This window comes from Euprymna scolopes, chromosome 4, assembly GCF_053919585.1.
Source record: "Euprymna scolopes isolate OS-2025 chromosome 4, ASM5391958v1, whole genome shotgun sequence".
NCBI lineage: Eukaryota > Metazoa > Mollusca > Cephalopoda > Sepiida > Sepiolidae > Euprymna > Euprymna scolopes.
Genome location: NC_136485.1, coordinates 15,249,033 through 15,267,669, shown reverse-complemented (window position 1 = coordinate 15,267,669; position 18,637 = coordinate 15,249,033). Strand labels below are relative to the sequence as shown.

The window sequence follows — 18,637 nt, the reverse complement described above, 5'->3', positions numbered from 1 at the left end:
GATGGTTCTAATATTTTTCTCGATTCCGATACAATTACCGATTCCTTACTAAATTTTCGATTCCGATACAATTACTGATTCCGATTCTTCATAAATCTCTAAACATTTAAATATAGAGTTGTTATTTTTCCCCCATTTCCATAAAAACACATGTTGAATGTGAAGATATTTTCCGAAATAAAAAAAAAATACACTTGAAGGAATTGTCTATCGATTTTAGTTTTACTATTAGTTAAAAAATAATAAATATTTATTATTTTATAATTATTACCAGCAAAGGAAGAGTTTCCTTTAAACATATTCAGATAAAAAAGACAATTGAAAGAATCGTTTTGGCATCGCAAACTATGTACAAATTTTTCCGATTCTGATACCCTAAATGCTCCGATTTTTCTGATTCCCGATTCCAATTAATAATCCCAACACTAACGGATATATAATTCATATTATTCCATTGCAGTTGTAATTATCATGAAAAATACACTTCAAATAACTTTTCACAGCCAACGTTTCTCCTTCTCCTTTGACCTAGTTTGATTAAAAAAAAAAAAAAGAAACAAGAGAAAACTAGTAATTGTCTGTATTTTTGAGATGAGGTGTTTTCATTGATTGAGATTGTCGGACTGACTTCCTCATCTTGGTTGCTATAGTCACAACGTTTCGGCTGTTCTACCCTCCGGCCTTCATCAGGTGTTTTGTCTCGAACTGGGGAACCGTTTGTTAGGAGTCTCACAGGGGTACCGTGTTCAGACTCCAGCTAGGCTCTGGGACATAGTTGCTGATTGAATGTTACTTTTTTACTGCCTTCCTTCAGGATTGAACTCAGCACCTTTGGGTAACTGTAAACTTTGATACAACATCTAGGACCACTCGGCCATATGTTACTAGGACAATTCTTAGTTGGTTTTTTGTTAATCTTAAAACTATGTTGTGTTATTCAATGTTTTCGAGACACCTAACAAACGGTTCCCCAGTTCGAGACAAAACACCTGATGAAGGCCGGAGGGTAAAACGGCCGAAACGTTGTGACAATCTCAATCAAGAGAAAACTACTTTAAATATGGAAACGATTTGAAAACTTTTAACTTGCTACATCAGTGGAACGATTTAGCATGAAAAACTTACAGTGTGTTCAGACCTTGTCCAGGCTGCATTTTTTTTCTATGATTTTATCCAAATCTGAACTTTTTAACTCAAAAAGTTGAAGAGCTACGAAAATAGGAGTGCTACCATTAAAACAAGCGACCTTTTGTGCTCCAGAATTTAGTTTTCTACATAGTCACTACCATTGTCAATGCACTTTTGCCAGGAATTCAATGATGCTTTCCTGCTTCTGACGTATGTCTATGACAGGTGTTACTTTCTTAGAGTCTCACACTGTCAATATCTGCAACAGAGAGGTGAAACTTTCATAAGTTTAGTCATCATAACAATGAAATTTGCAATCCTCTCTGATCCATTCAGAGCAAGTAAAAATAGGAGGCATTAGTTTTGGAACACCCTCTCATATAAGATATATAAAATTTTTTACAACAGTTGTTAGATTAATTTCTAATTTGTTCATTTGATGATAATACAGGGTGCGGCAGAAATATCTTCCTTTTAAACTTGCAACTATATGCAAGTGCCAATGATGTTTTCATTTAGTTAATAACTTGCCATTTTATTTCAAGTACTCTCATCAAGCAATATGGTTTGATCTGGTGCACATCGGGCTTTTACTGTAGAAATGTTTTTGAAGAATAGTGAATCTATAACTGCAACACAGATAGCTTTCTGAGTTCATTAGAAGTTAGGATGACATGATGCTGTTCCAGATAGAAAATCAATACAGCTATGGGTTGCAAATTTCACAGCTACAGGTTCGGCACTTAAAAGAAAGCCATCTGGAAGCCTCGAAGCGCTTGAACGCCAAAGAGTATTTGAGTTCTGAGATTTTCTGTTACTTAGCATCCTACACATTCAGCTCACAAACATGCTTTGGCTTTGGGATTGGCTGATCGAATAATCAGAAGAATTCTACATACTAATATGTGGTTCCATCCATACAAATTAATGATTGCTCAGAAACTGCACAAACGTGTCTGGGAAGATCGCACGTCAAAATGTGGGAGATATGTCTGGCGCATTATGTACAGAGTAGAACAATGAAATTGTCACTCTAAAAAAGATGATATGATTCCATTTCCATTTGATGAAAACTGGTTTACATTTTTTGTTGCCGACCATCTACTAGTTGAGTACAAATGTCAAGAGCGATAGGAGCCTTCTATCATGTCCGAAAGTGACACAATATTCAACGAGAGAGGTCGGAGATGACCCGCTGTACAACTCATGCTCTCTGCTGATCCAAGTTATGACAACAGGACCATTGCCAACACCCTAAAAATGCAATCCGGACGGTTTAACGCTTGAGAGCACAGCTCAATGAAGTTTCTGGCCATGGTTATGATCTTTGGTGTGATTTCAAATAAAGACCACATCATGCCACCTCACATCTTTGAAGTCAGCTTGAAAGTCAACACGAAAGTGTACCTGGATGTACTGAAGAGTGTGGTGATCCTCTAATGCAATTAGGTGGCTGCTGGCAGATCCTGGGTGTGGCAACAGGACTTGGTGCCAGTCCACAAGTTCAAAGAGACCAAGACTTGGTTTCAGAAGGAGTGCTACGAATTTGTACTCTTCTCTCACTGGCCCCCTTTCTTCTCTCCCAATCCGAACCTGCTGGACATATGACTTCATTTGGTTATATGTTGAGAACATCACCAACATGACCTCACACAACACCAAAGCCAGCCTGATCGCCGTCATCCACTGAACATTCGCCAAACTCCTGCCAGCGCTTGTGGAAAAACCATGCTCCCAGTCATAAACCTGTATTGAGGCGGTGATTGAGGCTAAAGGCAACTACATTGAATAGATTATAGCTCTACTACATAATCAAATTACCTGGATTGATTTTTACAATAAATGTTTTAAAATAAAGTTGTAGTGTTGTTTTCTTTAGGGCGACAAATAAGAAAATTTGCAGTTTTTTCTGTTTTTTTCTTCTTTTTTCTTTTCCTGATGAGACCTTTTATCAAGTCCAACAGCCACTTGAGGATAAAGGTTAATGAGATGAATAGATGAATAAAAGGATTATCACTTTCATGCTGAAAACTATGTTAGAGGAGTGCAAATGATTAGAATGAACAAAAATTGGTTACTTATGAGGACAGATTATAACCAGAATTTGTTGACATTGGATTTATAGTCTGCAGTGAAGCAGTCTTGTGATAATGTGTTCCGCAGATGGAAAGTTCTTGGAAAGAAACTTTGTTCATGGAAATCCTGCTGACACTAGGATTATGAAGGAAGAAAATAAAATTCTTTTTATTTTTTTATTTAAAATTAAAAAAAAAACATTTATTTATTTTTCCATATTCACTCCAAACACATTTTCACTGAGACATAAGGGGATGCAGTGAATTCTGTACCATACCTTCAGGGACACTGTAAGTAGAGAGTTTAGCATCGCGATGACTGTTCACATTGTTGTGTTAAAAATGAGATTTTGCTGTGAATGCCTCATAGATAATGAGCAGAGAAAGACTAACAAGCAACATATCTTCTGGGAGCAATATCGTATTACTGTAAAATCTGTAGGAGTACTAGTAATACGCAGTACGTACTACTACTCATAATGGACACCATTGATAGTAAGCTCCACTTACCTTTTATTCCATCCTTGTAACCTTTTTGGTTAACATATCTTTCTTACACCTAATCCATAGTCCGTGTTTTCCTTCCGTGGTCTTAACCTTGGGTCCACATCAGTTTACTGTTGGGCAAGAAAATGGTTGAGTGCAGTATTTGATTAATAATACCCCCCCGCCTTGTTTCTTCTACGTAAAAAGAAAAAGATTGAAAAGAATAGATTTTCATGCAACTGATTAAATGACTCAGAGATAAGTTTTGATTAAAGCAGTAATAAAAAAATAATAATAAAATAATAAAAGAGACTAACGGGGAACAGATTTAGAAAAAAATATCAAGACAGCCATTCTATAGTAAGGGTTGCTGCATAGATATTCATTCTCCTGGCCTTGTTGTTGGATATGAAGAAAATGAGTTATCAAGTTTTGATTTAAAAGGACAAACTTCTGTAATCAATTTTAATCAAATAGTTTTATAAAGATAAGCAATAGCCCGGATATAGGAGAGAAATAAACGTCTGGTCATATTGATATCTCAAATGGGACAACTGGTGGAAAACGGTTTGGGCAGAAATTGCTTCCTACGCAAACAGCGTTCTTATCATACAATGTATAAATCACTCTGTGAGCATAAACAAGCAAAAGAAAATAGACCGTAATTATGTAATGCTACAGTTCTCTATAGAAGTGAATAATACTGTTTTAAATAATGATAAATCAGATGTAACTTTTCACAATGACTTTTATAGCATCATCATCATAATCATCATCATCGCCATCATCCTCATTATCATCATCATCGTAATTATTATCATCATCGTTATCATTATTATTATCATCATCGTCGTCATGATAATCATCATCATCATCCTCCTCATTATCATCATCATCAGCATCATCATCGTTATCATCATTATCATCATCGTCGTCATGATAATCATCATCATCATCATCATCATCACCGTCGTCATCATGATGATGATGATGATGATGATCATCGTCATCATCATCATCATCATCGCCATCATTGTCATCATCATCGTCATCGTCATCATCATCATCATCATCATCATCATCATTGTCCATTTTACATGCTGGCATGCATTGGAGTACTTTAGGAAATTGCCTGGTCAGATCTTTATGTATTCCTCTGTCCATCAGATCAATTTCTATTGTTTCCACCTATGTCTTCCCTTGCCTTTCTCTGAGAACTGAACCTACTACCTCAACTGGTCTACATCTACCAACTCAAGAACTCTCATCTATTCTTTTAACATGACCATACCATCATTTTGTACACATATCCTTATACTGTCCACATTTAATCTTCCTTTGAAATCAGAACTAAGCTTGTCCTTGAGACTTACATGAGACACCCATCACATCATTCTCTCATAAGTTTCTCTCCATGCAATGCATCTCCAACCTTCACTGGCCAGGTTTCTGATGTACTCTTACTATAAAAATAAAGCTGTCACTAAATGTGCTATTAAGTCTAGTAGAACTTTAATTTCCGTACATTGCTTGTACAACTTTCTTGTTTGCTGCTAGTTTATGCAAAGCCCACCAGGTATTCTCCCTTGGCACTTTGACAAAAGCTTTCTCCAGATGCACAAAGCAAAATACAGGTTCTTTTTCTCATCAAGAATTGTTGCATTTGTTTTAGTATATATATATATGGCATTAGAAGTACTTTGTCCAGCATAATACCAAACTGCATTTCTTCTATGCTTATCTGACTTCTTATTTACTGCTCAATTGAATCCCCAAGAAGGTATAACCTCCCTTACTCACCTAACTTGAAATCTTCAATTTTGATGAAACAATTAATTATACTAACACAACATTATTCAAATGATGATTTCTGAAAATCTGAGCACTTTTCAATCATTTTAATCACCAAAAATTAACATACATCTTTCTATTTTTATTGTCATTGAGCTGATACGAACAATTGCTCACTGGCCCTATTCAGCTGGCTGGAATTTTTTATTGACCTTTATTATGATAAAGTGCAGCAAACTAAGTATTATGGCATCCATTCGATGCACAGTTAGAGATTAACAGAGATTAATACGAATTTATAGGGATTTATAGTATTTAGTGCAAAAATGAGCACAAATTTAACCATATTCAACCATCAATTTGGCCTAACGCACTCCTTCCATGCCAACTATCTATAACTTTCCCCCGTTTTAATGGGTTAAAAAGTCTTATAATAATAACATTTTGTCCATGCTGGAATTATTTCCAAATAGCTGCCATCTTTAAAAATTGGTGTAACTTTCGATTCGTCCATACAGAGTTACTTCTCTTTGATTTGAAATATATTTTTTAAATTAATTTTAAAATTATAGAAGGTTTTAGCTTATAGTTTAGTTGCTATAAACACAATAGTTGCATGCATTTTAGCAAACTCTCCAAGCATAGTTTAGACTCGGACAATTGCTGGATTTATCTGCTAGTACGAATGGTAACATTTATTGCTATCAAGACTAACTTCTTTCCTTTAACAATTACAAGAAACCTTCCCAATCACTGATTGGCATGACTAAGAGAATTCATCGTTCAAACTTCCGGTTTAACATTCATGGACAAAATGAATTGGAACAAATACATTGAAGACATTGCTAAGACTGCTGCAAAGAAGGTGGGCTCCCTCTACCCTGCTAGAAAACTACTCAGACCTGACAGTGTTCTGTATCTCTACAAAGCTACAATAGACTCATTCAATGAAGATGAAGTATTATTATCACACCTGGGATGGTGCATCTACCACTCGTCTCTCTCTGTTATACATGGCCCAGCAAAGAATTTCGAACTTAATAGGTCCTGCACTATCAACCAGGTTCGTGTCCCATCACCACTATGTTCCTATTAATTTGCCTTCCTGTGAGGGCAGAGTCAGACACCAGATCGGTTTTTAATGTGGAGAAAATCTAATTCCCCCAAAACGGGCATTCGAGATAGGAACAAAAATAAAAATTGTCTCAGTCATGAAGAATTTCTCCTCCATTGACTGAGGACAGAAAAGGTGAAGTGTAGCATCAGAACAGATACTACACTGTGATCTTGTCCCCGCTCGATGTAAATACTCTCGACTAACCCAATAAGCAGCATGATCCTACACCTTTACTCTAGAGGTTACTAGATGTACAGCATAATCACATTGATACACCAGTTCCCATTGGATCACCGAAGTTAAGCAATGTTGAACCTGGTCAGTACTAAATGAGTGTCCAATTGGTATTTCCAGGTGCTGTATGTGCTCTCCGCTTATCTCAGCATTGTTTCCAATCATCCTGGACTTCTCCTTACCACTGGACTCAAGCAGTACCAATTCAGGAGAGGTGTGGTTGGGATTGCGCAACTCTTGCTTCACTTCAAGACTAAACGGAGGCATCGATTTTGTCCTAAATGCTAGAAAGCTTTCTACTTTAATAGTTTCTTCCCTAGAAATTGACTTAGGAATTCCCTCAGTCTTTCCTGCTTCACTGACTGTACCAATATGCAGAAATTTAAATGTAATGTTAACAAACGTCTCGCTGTTCATAGTGCCACTGTAAACATGATCCCAAATAGTAGCCCCTACGTCCAAGTGTTAATATGCTTTGTTTGGAGTGAAAAAGAGTAAAAAACAAAAAAATTCAAACAGCTGTCACCTTAAAAAAGTATATAACTCTTTATTTGTTAATACAGAGTTACAGCCCTTTGATTTGACATTTTTTTTTTTTTTTCAATCAATTTCAAAATTGTAGGTTTTAAGGAATCTTATTTATTGTGTAGTTGCTGTAAACATAATAGTTGCGTACATTTAAGCAAAATCTTCTAGCATATTTTACACCCGGACAATATTGGGTCTATCTGCTAATATTCATAAAAGATATATATTTTAGAGTTTTAATTTATTTATAAAAAAAGAATAAAAAAAATATGTAAGAAAACTAATATAGTGTGGAAAAAAAAGTCCCACTGGTGTTTTTTTTTTTTTTTTTTTTTTTTTTTTGTGAGAAGTGCGAATAGCATTAGGCTGAAACTTGTTGTAAATTGTGACTATAACATCCGAATGATTCATAAGCTGAATACAAGAAAGGGTAGAGGGGGGGTAGGGGTAGCACTTTTGATGCAGACCTAGAATGAGGGCTTTAGGGGTATGTGCCGGTCGGCGAGGGGCCTTTTTTGGCAAGCACTTGTGGGTAGCAGCATAGATATATAGAGAAAAACGTGAGAACTAGAAAACCAGTGAGTAACCAGAATTATATCAAAGCAAAACTTTGCGGTTAAATATATCCTTAATGGTAAAAAAAAAAAAAAAAAGTGGGGGAGAAGAGAGGGGAAAAAAGCAGAAGTACATGATGGAAGTAAGTAACTAAGGAGTGTATCCGCCCGCCCCCCCCCCCTCTCCTTTTATTTGTATATCTGGGAGTTGAGGGTATTTCCGGTGTATTCCTCTATGATCAATGGGGTGGAACTCAGCAGAATAGGGCCATTTAGTTAGAAATGATAGACTTCCTGTTCCAATGTGAACTTTGGAAACAGGATCAAGTCAACAATGAAATTGACAACCCATGAAAATGCCAAATAGTTCTCAGCATCAACAGGATGATGCTAATGATGATGATGATGATGATGATGAAGAGGAGTAGTAGAAGAAGGAAGATGAGATGGGATGTGCAAATGTTTTGTGGCAATCGAACCACTATCTTCACAGATAAATGAATTGAACAAATAAGAACATATATCAAAATGCTGAAAGATTGTTTATCTAATGCCTGATCACGCATAATTGTTTGATATATATATGTGTGTGTGTGTGTGTGTGTGTGTGTGTGTGTGAGTTCTTCATGGGCTCCAAAACGGCTGGGTCATTTTTTGTGAAATTTCACGCAACTGTGCCTCATGTGTCTGGGAGGGTTCTTAGACAGGTTTTATATCAATAATCAAAATATCCCATTAAAGAAGGAACAGTCCGATTTTGGATCAAAATTAACAATTTTATACAACCTAACATCACAAGTGCATTTGGTTGGTTGGTTGGTTGTTTTTGTTTTATGACATATCAACCCTTTTCAGGTTATTTAATGCCGAATTCAGTGATTTTGAAGAAAAAGTTTTTAATAGAATATATTTGTTTTTTTTTTTCAAGTCGGTTTCTATTTAACTCATAGTTGGAACCCAACAGGTACTACCACTCTGGGTCAGAGTGGACCTGGGAGCAATGGCAATTAAGGGGTGGCTCCACACTTCCCAAAGGCCGCAAGGTGGGGCCTCACCATCGGATTATAGTTTAAGGTCATATCCAGGACCACAAGTGCATTTGAGAAATTTTATCACCGCACAAGGTGAAGGATCCAGCATATAAAATCAACAGTAAGTTCTTTGATATGACAGGTGTGTTCGAAATTAATGTTTCTGTTTAGAGTACAACTGAACCATGATACTTGACTTTTGCATATTAAACTTTAATTCAAGCAAATAAAAAATAATTTCTAAACTCAACAATAGATTCTCTACAGTGCAATGTAGACTAAAATATATCGTGGACTAAGTAACTGCAGAGAGATATGTAAGCTTCCTCCTGGTGGACCCTGGTGGGTCCCCAACTAGAGCAGGCAATCAATCGATTTGATTAAAAAATGGAAAATTTCACCAATTTCAATGACGATAGATGTATTTGACGTGTAAAACATTTGTTGATCTTAATTCAATCCCAGACAACGTCAGGTCTCCCTGCTAGCATATATGCTAGTGCCGTAAATTATGCTTAGATATGTATTTAATAACCGAGCACAAGCATATATTCTACATTGGTTATTATATTGTACTCAATATATATTAGTGATTTCAAAAGTAAAAAAAAAAAGACTTAGATGCCAAGTTTCAAAACTAAAGAATGTAGCTCTTCAGCAACATTCGCTAACATATAACCTGAGACCACATGAATTAACGCAGTTAAATGTATAAATGTATATTTGCGCATGTGTAAAGGTTACACAATAAGTCGAATTATGCTTGCCAGGTTCCAATTTTTCAATTTTGACTCCTTAGAAGCTATTTTTACTGGCTAAAAACCAAATCGAATTTGTTTTGCAAGTCTGAATCATCTATATATCAACTTTCAAGTCTGCAGACCAAAAATTGAACCTACAGACCACGTCATGTGGAAAAAAAAAGCATGTAAATTTTCAAGTCTTATAAAATTCTTTGTAGTTAATGAAAAAAAAATTAAGAATTTTATGTGCAGAGTTTGAACCTACAGACCACGGTCATGCAAAGAAAAAAAACCAAAAAAAAAACCAAAAAAAAAACACACACTATCAACTTACCCACAGTAGAATATTCACAGGCTGTTGTTCTATCATTGTTGCTAAGCGATGGCATGGAAAAAATGGCTTTACCGATGATAGATAAATTAAAATAACGGTTTAGATTATCGATTATCAGTAATTATCTAAGATCACTTAACTAAGATCACTTAACTAAGATCACTCTCAGACTTATACACTAAAGTTCTGTAAATTTTAAAGAAAATCTGTTCAGCCATTTCGAGTCTATAAGGAACGAACTCACACACACAGAGGCAAAGTTGCATTTATATATATATATATATATATATATATATATATATATATATATATATATATATATATATATATATATTTCTGTTTGAAAATTTAGGAAAACTGTTTGAATCAGTGCATACGGTTTAAATTTCATTAAGATCAAATATATGTATTTTGAGTTTTTAGTTTTGTCTTCGAAGCTCATTTGGAGGGGCTGCACATAGAAAGAGGGGAATGTTGAGATTTGGAGTCACTTTCATTAGTTTCCCCCAAAATTTTTATACATCTATATATCTATAAAAGTGAGAATGTGTGTGTGTGTGTGTGTGTGTGAGGGCACTTCCTAACTTATATTCTCAGTGAATTTTTGATCTACAGACTTGAAATTTGGTATATAGGGTATTCAGACATGTGGAAAACTTTTTAATCGATTTTCATTCAGAAAAAATAGGGATACTAAGGGGTTAAAATTGAAAAATTGGTACTTGGGGGTGGGGCTTCAGATTTTTATCAGTTTGTCAATTGTTTCACGCCTGTGCATGCGCGAATCGTTCAAATTATGTTAAGAATAAGTAGCTTTGAAAACACTTTTTAACGATCATGTCAAGCTGGCTTAATGGTTATTGGATGAAACTGAGATAAGTAGGTCCCGCAGACAAGCCTCGTTCTGACATTTGGAAAATTTAGGTTAACAACCGGTGAATCTACCGAAAAGTAACCCTTTTGAATGAAGATGGATATAAACAATATTTTTTTAAAATTAATTTCTTAATTTTACTTAAAAACAAAATGTAACTTAGAGATTTGGGATCGCTTCCATTGGATTTGTTTGAAAATTTTACACAAGAATGCACTTTTAGTTTTTATTTAGATTCTCTAACCTTTCTCTCTATAGGATTACAAGAACTGTGTCGGAAAGTTGGGTTGAGAAGTCAGTGCCCCAAGGAGGGACATTTTGACATGCACAGAAAGTGTCTGGGCAACCACGTCGGTATTCCCCACTAAGGGTGCCGCAGGCGATTAGCAATAAACTAACTCCTTCTCAACGAAAGCCTGGGAGGATGGACCTCCTAGAAATGCACAAAACTAGCATTACACCGCAAAATCAACAGGGACTATGTCATTACAGGAATCGTCTAATCTTTGTTGATTTTGAGGCCGAGGATAAAAATCCCTTGCCAGCTTATATAGGAAACACGCTAACATCACATACATGACATTTAATGCGCTCTCGCTCTACTATGGTGGAGAAAATGACGATTTTCGCTTATAATTAAGGGACTAATATTTCGTAAAGCTGAGTAATTTTTGTCATAAATACTGTATTTACACACACACAACACACACACACACGAAAGTAAAATGATTCCCAGTTAATTACAAATTATGGCTAATTAGAAAAAATTGAAATGAAAATACATAACTCAATCCCAAAAGTGACAAATATCTATATTATATTTCTCTTAGTCTGTTTGTTCGATTTTTTCTCGGAAACTACGAGACCAATCTGGCTGAAATTTTGTATGAATCTTTGCTATGATAAAGGTGCAGCCAACTAAATGTTATAGAATCCGTTCGATGCACAGTTTGGAATTAATAGGGATTGATATTTAATGCAAGAATCTGCGCACATTTAACCACATTCAACCATTGAACCAGCAATCTGGCATAAAACACTCAGTCTTTATCAATGTACTATATACTTTCGCCCTTTAACAACGTAAAAAAAAAAAATCTAGTTTTAACATATTTTTGTGTGATTTTGTGTGATGTATATGATAAAAAAATCTTTATGGAAACAAACGTTGATTAACACAGCTTTAGAATAATATTGATAGATGTAAGTTAAAATTTACTCTATAATTGTTTTTGTAATGTTTTTCTTTTCTTCTTAAATTAAAACAAAAATCTCTAGGTTCTTTTAAAGCTTTGAATTCCCGTTTTCTACACATTTCGAGATGATCATGAAATGTGTTGAGCCAAGAATTGGACTAAAAGAAGACGGTGTTGAACTTGGCAGTGACTTTCGTTGAACTAAACATTTAAAGTGGGGTGTCGATCATGGTTAACTAACCCTACTGTTGGCATCGGATGAGAACAGACACTGATGCTGAAGAAAAAGAAGAAACAAGATTAAGTGATGATGAGATGCGGGCAGAGAGAGAGAGAGAGAGGGGGAGGGGGGTACGGTTTCTCACCCCTCACCTTCTACTACTGTATTATCGTAGACTACACAAACACAATGAAATTAAACACTAAGCAAAATAAAAAAAAAAATGAATAAAAAATAAAACACATAGGGTTCACTCGCTGCACTGAATGACATAGTCTGTGCATATTGATCAAGGGTTTAAATATCTGTTTCCCCACATAAAGTCGCAAGATCATTGTTTAATCAACGTTTAAAGAGAAAACGTTGAACGACTACTACTACTACTCGCCCGTGAAGGCGGCCACTGCGACTACTACTGTTACTAATCTTTTGGCACGACGGGCACTTGCTGGCTCTCCTGGATGGTTTACAAGTGTGTGTATATGTACATACGTTCGTATCAGAAATTTAAACCCGAAGAAATAAACTGGAGATTTTAACTTTGCTGCCGAGACAAACAAAACGTTTAATTCTTTACACAAAGAAGCGGAAAGATTTAAAAAGAAAGAAAAAAGGGAATCCATTGGTTTTCTTTCTCGGCATTTCATTAATAAATCTACCACCCACACCTATAAGGTAAGACGACTGTATATTTTTTGTTGTTTGTTTTGTTAAAATTATGAGATTTTTTTTTTTATAATAATAAAAAAAAAAAAGGATTGGATTAACATATGTATTTGTATATTTCGAACTATTTTGTAAAATATTTTCTTTTAAAATTGTGAATTATTCTTTGCGTCGTTATTTTGATTGCAACGTGTTGTTGCTAGTGTAATTTACATTGGATTTCAAATTTTGTGTTTCAATATTTTTGAACGTGTTCAGTTCGTGTTTATGAACAAAATATGATTGAATTCCGAATATTTAACAAAATATTCGGTATTTCAATATCATTTCTGTGTTTCAAGGCCGTTGGAAACTGCCGTATTTTTCTAATCAATACTTGAACGGAATTAGTCATCGCTTTCTCTCAACATTCAATGAAAATACTCTACTTCGCGTGTCTATCTCGCCTCTACGTGACTTGCACGATCTTATTTATTTATTTCCTTTTACTCGATTATTTATTAAATTAAAAATGCAACAGCGTGAAGTACTAAAAAAAATCATTCAGAATGCCTTTCGGTTTCTTCGTTAAACCACTCGGCCATTCTAATCTTTTGTGGCCCTTCGAAATTAAAAGGAATTTTAACGCCTTTAAACTGTCGAATCGAAATCTAGCGTCAAAATTCTCATCAAATTCTCGTATTAAAAAATTGTGCAGTGATGCACTCACTGCACAATTTTCAGAAGGATATACCCCGAAGTGTCAGATAAAAACTTAGGTACTCGTGCAGAGAATGATCCGTGCTGAAATAATGTTATTTAAAAAGCCATTCTTAACATGGGGAGAGGAGGGTGTTTTATACCTATTCTGTACTTTAACCTTACAATTGAATAAAAAAACATATCATAAAACTTTAATTAAACCTAAAAATGCGATTTAAAAAATAGCGCGGATGGATCACTCTCTGCATTAGCACCAAAACTTATTTTATTTTCCGAAAAAGAAATCAATAAATATTCTTAAGTGATATTTTTTTATAATACTAAAAACAACAATGAAACATTTATTTTATGCTCAAAATAAGTATAATACCATTTTTTTTTTTCACTTTGCTGACTGCGATTCTCTTTGCATCCACCAAGAGTTAACAACTTAACATGTTAAGAATGGCTTTCTAAATTTGCTTGGAAATGTTAAACTGCGTAAAGTGCCAAAAGTGGAAGTTCTTGGAGCTTTTTAAATCCAATAATTAAAAAAAATATATATTAAAAATTACCTTAACAGAATTTTATGAGAATTTAATTCAATTAATGTCACTTACTTCACTTATTTAATGACCAAACGATTATCGTAATGATCAAATTTAACATTACAAAATTTATTTTTAAAAATGGGGGAGGGGGGGGGGAGACAAAAATGAAAGGTAACGCTTAGTAAATCCAGCGAAATAAAGTAATATTTTTTTTCTCCCTTAAAATCAAAACAAAAACAGAAAAACTATATTTTATTTGCAACTTCTCGTATTTTCATTCATTTTTCAGTTTATTTTTGTACTTTTACTTTTTCTTGACCCCCCCCCCAAAAAAAAACACCTTTAATTGCAAAATGTAAGACTGAATTTTAGATCAATAATCAATATAAAAAAAAGTATGGTAAAAGTCCAGAATAGTTAACAGTTGAACTCGTAAAATAAGTAAAAGTAAAATAATTTCTTGTAAAACGTGCAACAAATCTAAAATTAAAAAAAAAAAAGTTTGAAGCATTTTAAAATTATCTGTAAGTCAAATCATTAATATTGATAAATTTACCAAATTTAGAGATAAACTTCGAATAAAAAGGGTTCAAATTGGGATGGAAACTTTATTTTATTTTTTAAAAGAATATAGTTATTTATATATTTATGAATGTTTTGTTTCAGAAAAAAAAAAATTGGTTAACGGCCTAAAGCATACTTAATGTTTTAAATATTTTTATAATAACGCGAGTGATTCTATTATTAGTCATCGTTTAATAATTTACACTTATTTTTCCCCTAAATATAACCGTGTTTTTCATCTAGGATGCTACGTGATTAAAAGAGTCCCTACACGCAAGGTTTTTTCTGGGGGGGGGGGGACTTCAGCTTCCTTCAAAATGTTTCCATGGTGGATGGAAAAAACCGAACCTGTATAATCTCGTCGACATTTCCTCTATAATAAAGGAGTTTCACGGTGTAGTATCTGTTCTGATGCTGCTGCTGCATTGCTGACTGCACTTCACTTTTTCTGTCTTCGGTTGGTGGAAGAGAAATTCTTCTAGACCGAGACAATTTTTATGTTTGTTCCTATCCACAGTGCTCCTTTTTTGGGAGCTGGCTGGACTTCCCCTACATTAACTTGTGTCTAATTTTGCCCTCGTGAGGAGCCAAGTAAATAGTAACAATATAGGAGTTTTATGCCTCTCACCCCTTGCCCTTTTCAAGAAAGAATTGGGTAATGTTCGGTAAGGTACAATATCGTGGGGGGGGGGGGCTGCGTTTTCTTGACCTAAAGTGTGTAAGATCAAGTATTCATGTTCATTCGTGCCTCTAAATCAAAAATAAAGTTTTTTTTTTTTTTTTTTTTTAGGCATGTTCATTTGATTCTCCCCACGAGGGCAAAGTCTAGGACACCCAACTAAAAATTGTAGTAATCGTTGCGCGTTTAAATCTCATTTATCCTCGTCTTGTTCGACTACAAAAGTCAGACATAAGGTCAATTTTTAACGGGAAGTGGAGGGACAGGGGGCTACCCGGAAAAAGGATGATTATTTTACATTCAATTTATACGCGAAACTGATACCTTACTTTGTCCCCCCCCCTTTCCACCAAGTTTAAGAGTATTCGAACGTAATCACCAAAAAAAAGAAAAAAGTAGAATTTTAGTTTTGGGTGGGAATCTTTACTCCGAGGATAGATCAGGTACTACACTTTGATCGTATAAAGTAATGTTGGTATTTATACAGAGATGGTACTGTGCTGAAATATTAAAAACCCGATTCTTAACATGGGAGTGTACACGGTAAACAAAAGATACTGTAAAAATTTAAACTTGAAAATGTCAAAAACAAAGCCCGCAACAACACACGGAACCTTCTTTGCATAAGTACCGTATATATACATTTTTATACTTTAAGTGATTACGTGTGAACATCTTGAAAGACCTTGCAAAAGAAAAAAAATAATTCAGAGTGAGAGATAAGTTCCGTATATTTTTAAGTACAAGTTAGCGCCACATAATAGCGTAAAATGTAAACCCTTCCACAGGAAAAACAAATTCCCCCCCCCCCCAAAAAAATAATAAAATAACAGAATAAAAAGTTGTTTTTTCTAAAACCCTAAACGGCCCGGAAGTGTTGGATTATTTTACATTAAATTTATACGCGAAAAAACTGATACCTTAATGTAACTTTTTTTTTTCATCTTTTCCCCAAGTTTTTAGGATGGTCACACGTAATCGCCTAAAAAAAGTAGAATTTTACTTTGTGGGGTAATTTTATTGAGAGTATTAATCTTTGCTATATATACCAAAGTTGACACGTTTAAATTAAAATTGAAGAAAAAAAAACGTTTTGTATCATGTAACAAAAACTGGGCATTTTTTTTCACCATTAAAAAATTTTATGAACATGAAATGGTTAATGATCCCTAAAATTAGTTTTTTTTTTTTTTAATTTGCTTTAACTTGATCAATAAAAATAATCATACGCGAGAATATTAGATTCTTAGTTCATTTAATTCTGATTCTATTTATAAATAACGCGCAAATTCCTGAAGAAAGAATCGATTTGTTAAAAAAAAAAAAAAAGGATCGATTTGTTTAGAAGTCGGTCATTTCCTCTGCAACAAGAACTCCGTCTCACCATTCTTACAGTTTCTCCTTTTAATGAAACACCAATTCTCCTTTTAATGAAACACCAATTCTTCTTTTAATGCTTAACATATGTTTTCTTGTATTCTATTATTTTTCTGTTTTTCTGACTTTTTACAGTCTAATATTTTTAAAATATTAATGGCTAAATTATCTGGACTTTTACCTTGAAGAAGGTGTTGTTGCATTTTGCGACGTGGTTATTTATTGTACGCTTTCAGCGTCCCAAATTAATGATCACAAAATACGATCTTTTTTTTTTTTTTTTACACGACCTTTTCAGTAGTATTTTTTCAAATCTCATTGTAATTCTAGATGGAGTAATAAGTATTCTTAAAGATTTAATTTAAAAATTAGTAAAAACGCTAAAACAGTACCTAGGCAATGCAATGCATGCATACCTACCTCACTGAAATAACCTTATTATTTAGAAACCCATTCTTAACATGGAGAGGGTGTTTTGTAGCTATTCTGTACTTTCACCTAACAATTTAATAAACAAATATATCGTAACAATTGAATTTAACTTAAATACTATTTAAAAATAGCCCGGTAACACAGACACATAAGCATCCTAAAAACATCCAGATAGTGAGAAGAATAACTTATCTTTCGCAGCATTTGTTATTCATTTATTTATTGTGTGGGGTCTACAAAGTTAGCGCCATGCTGTTCTCTCTGGAGTTCAGAGAATCGCTCAAAAAGTCGTAAATAAAATAAATGACAGGAAAAAAAAAAATTGGGGGTGGGGTAATTTTTAAACTTTTATTGTGGAGGAGAGGATTGAAAGCACACACGGATCAAAACAGAAGAGATTTGCTGTGACACCGTCGACCGAGTACCACGTGACCTAATTTTCCCAAACTGAAAACGAGGTTCGAATTTCGGACCCCCTCTTCGCTATTTGCACTCCTAAACAAACTCGTTGATTTAAATGTGTATTTTTTAGAAATAAAATGTAATTTGTTTTTTCTTTTAAAGTCCCCTTTATTTAATATCTCCGTTTTTTTTGTTTTTTTTTTAAATTAACATTTTCAATCCAACATGCAAAACTAGCCGAACGTTCCCAGGGATCTTTTCTTCACTCACCCCCTTAAAAAAAACAAAACGGTTTAAGGGTTTGTTTTCGAATCTACAGATATTCGAAAAGGTGGCCAAAAAGTAATTATATAAATAAATGTTACCTAAGACAAGATAAGTTAATCTTCTACCTAGCTGGATAGGTTTTCAGAATTTTTACTTTGTTTTATTTTTTTTTTATTGCATTTTCACCCAAAATAAGGCACAGTCAGTGCCACTTTCATGTAGGGGGCAACTATCTGGAACATAATTTTCCGGGATACTATGTAGGGAGTTCAGCAGCAAGATACCTGTTTACATTGCATTCTTACATTTGGGGATTTCTATTTTGTAGGAGTGGGATTCTGCTGCTTGTTGGGTTTGCCAGGAGTATTTACGTCATCAAAGCACCTACCATTAAAATACTTGTAAAAGAGCTAGAGGGATGCAGCATTTCCTCGATGGTAAAGAGGTTGACACATAGCTTATAGTGCGGGACCTATTAGGTTGGCGACTTTCTTTGAAACACTATCTAAGAAGGAGGAACTAGTAGATGCACCAGTCTAAATGTGGCAACAATACTCCATGCATGGGCGAATGATGACTTTATAGAGGTATAGGATACTCTTGGGCATAAGTAACTTTCTAGCACGGTAGAGAGAGCCCACCTTTCTTGCAGTAGCTGCAGCTGCCCTCGATGTATCTTTTCCCACTCATATTCCCCGTGAACAGTT

At 34.5% G+C, this 18,637-nt stretch overlaps 1 protein-coding gene across 4 annotated transcripts in view; it reads left to right on the top strand.

Moving 5' to 3' along the window:
• Positions 1–12,410: 12,410 nt before the first annotated feature.
• Positions 12,411–18,637, top strand: part of LOC145266716 (activated Cdc42 kinase-like) — a 386,827-nt gene continuing 380,600 nt past the window's right edge. For all 4 annotated transcript variants that reach the window (XM_080122649.1, XM_080122646.1, XM_080122648.1 and 1 more), the window contains exon 1: positions 12,411–12,986. The gene's annotated coding sequence lies outside the window, so the exon portion shown is untranslated. The remainder of the gene's footprint in view (positions 12,987–18,637) is intronic.